At 42.8% G+C, this 5,067-nt stretch overlaps 1 pseudogene; it reads right to left on the bottom strand.

The window, feature by feature from the left end:
* Nucleotides 1-2,234: 2,234 nt before the first annotated feature.
* LOC101574649 lies at nucleotides 2,235-3,226 on the bottom strand (annotated as a pseudogene).
* Between the last annotated feature and the right edge of the window lie 1,841 nt (nucleotides 3,227-5,067).

Genomic DNA, 5,067 nt, shown 5'->3' on the forward strand with positions numbered 1-5,067 from the left:
TCGCCCACCTCGTTGTAGGCCTTCTGCTCGCCATTCTCCTCATTAGCATTCCCATTCGCGGGGGCGTCTCTGCCTTCTCCACCTCCTGCACGACCTCCTTCTTCTCCTTCAAGTCCTTGGTGGTGATCTCGGAGCTGGTGTCCACGGCAGCGTCTGACATGGTGGAGCATGCAGGTGGTTCAGTGCAGCAGGTGAAAAAGAAAGGGAGAGTTCGAGGACTCTGGTGAGAGACCGCGGTGGAGACCGCGGTGGAGGCGCATGGCGGAGGTGGCTGCAGCGAGCAGGGAGCCGGTCTGGGAACAATGCAAAGACGGCTTTTCAGAGCCAGAGATTTGCTTTGAAGTGCAGAGACTTTTTAAAAGAGATGAGATTCCCAACTGTTGATTCTTTGAAGTATTTCCTGTGCAGTTTGATTTTTTTTTCATGAGGTCTACCAACCTCTATGTCTTTAAGATTTCTACCGACATTTTCCTTCAGAAGATTTAGTGTTTCTGTTTTAACATTTAAGTCTTTGATCCATTTTGACTGTAGCTTTGTGCATGGTGAGAGGCATGGGTCTAATTTTAGCCTCCAGCATGTAGGAAGCCAGTTTTTCCAGCTCCATTTATTAAAGAGGCTATCTTTCTTCCACTGAGCATGTTTGGCCCCTTCATCAAAGATAAGGTGGCTGAGTGTGTTTGCAGTTGTGTCTACATCTTCTAATCAGTTCCACTGATCCCCAGGTCTGTCTCTATGCCAGTATCATGCTAATTTTATCACAGTAGCTTTATAGTATAATTTCAGGTCAGGGATTGTGATACCTCCTGCCTTTCCATTGTTTCTCAGGATTGCTTTTGATATTCAGGGTCTCTTTTGCTTCCAAATGAGTTTAAGAAAAGTTTTCTCTAGCTCTGTGAGATACTAATATTTTAATTGGGATTGAAAAAACACTTCTCAGAGGAAGAAATAGAAATGTTAAATAAATATATTAAAAAATGTTTAACATCATTGGTCATGTGAGAAATGCTAATCAATCACCCCAGAAAGAATGGGTAACATCAAGAAGCCAGCCAATAACAAAGGCTGGAGAGACTGTGGAGAAAAAGGAACACTTCTGCATTGTTGGTGACAGTGCGGAGTGGTACAACTACTGTGGAAATCAGTGTGGAGATTCCTTAAAAAGCTAGGACTGGGGGCCAGGGAGTTAGCTTAGTAGAATAAGTGCTTGTCTGTCAAGCGCAAGGGCATGAGTTCAATCCCCAGTTCCAAAAAAAAAAAAAAAAAAAAAAAGCAAAAACAAAAACAAAACTAGGACTGGAGATTCCATTCAAGCAAGCTATTCCCCTCCTGAATATTTCTCTATAAGAACTTAAAACCTCATACCTCAGTGATACATGTGCATCCATGTTTATAGCAGCACCATGTGTCATAACTAAATCCTGGAAACAACCCAGAAGCCTATCAACTGAAGAATGGATTCAAAAGATGTGGTATTTTTGCACAATGGAGTATTATTCAGCTATAAAACAGGATAAATTTGAGGCTTTTGTTGGTAAATGGATGCAACTAGAGAACATATTCTTAAGTGAAATAAATCAGACCCACATGTGCAAACATCATATTGTCTCCTTAGGGTGAGAACCTGAAAGAGAAAAAGGAAATCAGAAGAGTACAACAGATACTGGGAAAAGGGAATGGATTTATTCAAAAGGAAAGAATTACTGAGTTGAGGAGGACAGGGGAGGAAGTGGGGGAAAGAGATTTATTTATGTATTTAAGTTTGGACAACTGTACTATGTATTTCTGCTGGTCTATTAAAAGGAGCATCTTATGCTTTAATTTGTTTCATTTCATTTTTTCAATTGTTTGTACTTTTTTTTCTTCTTATTTTGTTATATATATTTTTTTCTTTCTTCCAATTTTACATGCATATATCTGGTAATATGATTAACTGGTTGGAAGATAGCATTATGTATTGCAACAAATACTGTGAAATTCATATTATTTTAAGTGAAAATCTGTATTACTTGTAATTTTTTCTACTTTAATTCTAATTTATACTGTCTTTTTTATTTTTGAGTACAGTGGGCTCTATTGGTGGTGGGCAATGGCAGCAAGCCAGAGCTCCTGAGGACCCTCTACTTCTAGGGGGCCTGGGAGAGAAGCTGTGAGGGGGAGATTCTCAGTGTTGGGGCTGAGTAGGGCAGTGACTTCTACAGTGTGGCCTCTTCATCCCTCTTGTCTTGCTGGGCTGTGGTGGGGAGGCCACTTACTCCTTGGAGACCATGTGGACCATGAGGTCCATCACCCTGTTGCTGTAGCCAAACTCATTGTCATACCAGGAAATGAGCTTGACAAAATGGTCTTTCAGGATGATGCCAGCCCCAGCATCAAAGGTGGAAGAGCGGGTGTCATTGTTGAAATCACAAGACACAACCTGGTCCTCAGTGTAGCCCATGATACCTTTGAGGGGACCATCTGACACCTGCTTTACCACCTGATTGATGTCACTGTATTTAGCCATTCTCTCCAGACAGCAAGTAAGGTCCACAACTGGCAAGTTGGGAGTGGGCACACAGAAGGCCATGCTTGTGAGTTTCCCATACTGCTCTGGGATGACCTTGTCTATGGCCTTGGCAATGCCAGTGAATGCAGGAATGATATTCTGGGCAGCCCCACAGCCATCACACCACAGTTCCCAGAGGGGCTGTCCACAGTCTTCTGGGTGGCAGTGAAGGTATGGACTGTGGTCATGAGTCCCTCCACAATGCCAAAGTTATCATGGATGACCTTGGCCAGTGGGGCTAAGCAGTTGGCAGTACAGGAAGTGGTGCTGATGATCTTGAGGGAGTTGTACTTCTTGTGATTCACACCCATCACAAACATGGGGGCATTGGCGGAAGGAGCAGAGATGATGGCACGATGCTTCAGATGAGCCCGGCCTTCTCCATGGTGGTGAAGACACCAGTGGACTCCACCACGTACTCAGCGCCCGCACCGCCCCACTTGATATCAGAGGGATCTCGCTCTTGGAAGAGGGTGATGGCCTTGCTGTTGATGATGAGCCTCCCCTTCTCAGCCTTGACAGTGCCATGGAGCTTGCCCTGGGTAGAATCATACTGGAATGTGTAGACCACGGAGTCGAGGTCAACGAAGGGCACAACATCTACCTTGCCAGAGAGAAAAGCAGAGCTGGTGACCATATTGGTCCAATACGGCCAAATCTGTTCACTCTAATCTTCATCATCTTGTCTGGATCCCTGCTGGCTGCACGGGAAGAATGGCTGTTGGTGGGTGTGCAGGAGCGGAGATCCACGAGCAGGAGCAGAGAGCCTGTACTGACTTTAAAAAATAAATAAGTAAATAAACAGATTCACTCACTGTCCCCTCTCTTTTCATTAAGCCCCTCCTCTATAGTTCAGGTTCTCTGTCTCTCTGTCTCTGTCACTCTCTCTCTCGCTCTCACTCTCACTCTCTCACTCTCGCTCCTCTGTGCACAACTCTAATGACAGACCCATGTGTTGAAGCGTTGTGTCCCTGTAAGAGCTGAGCTTTTCTCCCCTCCCTTCCCTGGGACCTCCCCCATATTCTACGGTGGTCGCTAAGGGAGTATTACGGAAAACCGCATGCTCTGTGGATCTCAGTATTGGCCCAAACTAGCAAAACAAGTAAACATAATAATAGTCCTGACAAGTACTGAGTGTTTTCCCTGAGTAAGGAAATTGCTAAAAGATTTATGGTGGTCAGTTCTCTCAGGGATGGGCTCTGAGAAGTTTGGTAGTCTGCACATTGATAGTGAACACACGCCGAGTGGTCCAGCTGGGCCCAGCACGTACTCTCAGAGCTAGAATTTTCCCCTCATCTCATTTAAACCCTGTTGTCTGCTCAAGAAATATGGCCTCCTTCCCAGCCTCTGGCTTCGCAGTTCAAAGGTGCTAAGATATGCACGTGAATTTTTGTTGGCCATATCATCAATAAGACTTTATTCTTAGTGCTATATTTTCTATAGGAGCTATGAATTTTTTAAAAATGTATTTGGTACAGGGTGTACAGGGTCTCACTCTGTAGGTCAGACTCCTAGTGCTTCTCCTGTTTTCAGCCTGCCGAGGGCTGGGATGACAGCCACTCACCACCATGCCCAGTCTCAGGAGTGATGCCATTTTTGTCCACTTGTAAACAATGTAAGTACCAGTATATGGATAGTAGATGTAATGAAGTATGATATTTAAAAAATCTATTAACAGAAATCCTATTATTATTAAGTGAAGAGAAATATATATTTCTAGGGCAGAAAGTATAAAACAAGGGCCAGGGAGATTGCTCAGTAGAATAAGTGCTTCCCTCGCAAGCGCAAGGGCCTGAGTTCAATCCCTGGTTCCGCAAAAAAAAAAAAAAAAAAAAAAAGGAAAGTATAAAACAAAACCTAGGATTTAAAATGTTATGTATGATGTAATCTGAATGAACTTAAACTATATTGTTACCTTAAAAGGTATTAATTCTGCACATAAAGATTATAATGATTAATTCTTTATATATGTACACATATACACATTTATAATTTTTTAAGTAGTAGCAAAATTTGGTTTTAATGAGTATGCAAAAATTAAATATATGCAAAATTCTAATGATGCCTTAAAAAGTGTAATGGATTTCAGTCTTTTATCAACGCCTAATTGCAGAGGGAAGGACTGATTAATTCCATTGATCTGTAGCTAAGAGAAAGTTTTGAGATCCTTTAAGCCTTTTATAATAGCCTAGCAACTATGTATTTTGGGGGAGGCCTAAATTAGGTCACATGGAAATGTATGACTCTCAAATATGATTTCTGACTATGCATGATTAAAGTGTTTATTTACACACTTCCTAACGGATTTCTCTGATCAGTTTTTCTGAGTTGTTCATATCTTTTAAAACAAATTTTAGTACAGGATATACAGGGTCTCATTACGTAGGTCGGACTCATAGTGATGTGCCCCTGTGTTCAGCCTCCCAAGAGCTGGGATTACAGATGTGGGCCACCGCAGCCCCCAGTCTCAATCACCTCAATCACTGTCTCAGTGTGTCCCAGAGGGCGAGGCTGGCACTGCA

The sequence above is a fragment of the Octodon degus genome, unplaced genomic scaffold, assembly GCF_000260255.1.
Source record: "Octodon degus isolate 3935 unplaced genomic scaffold, OctDeg1.0 scaffold00056, whole genome shotgun sequence".
Classification (NCBI taxonomy): Eukaryota; Metazoa; Chordata; class Mammalia; order Rodentia; family Octodontidae; genus Octodon; species Octodon degus.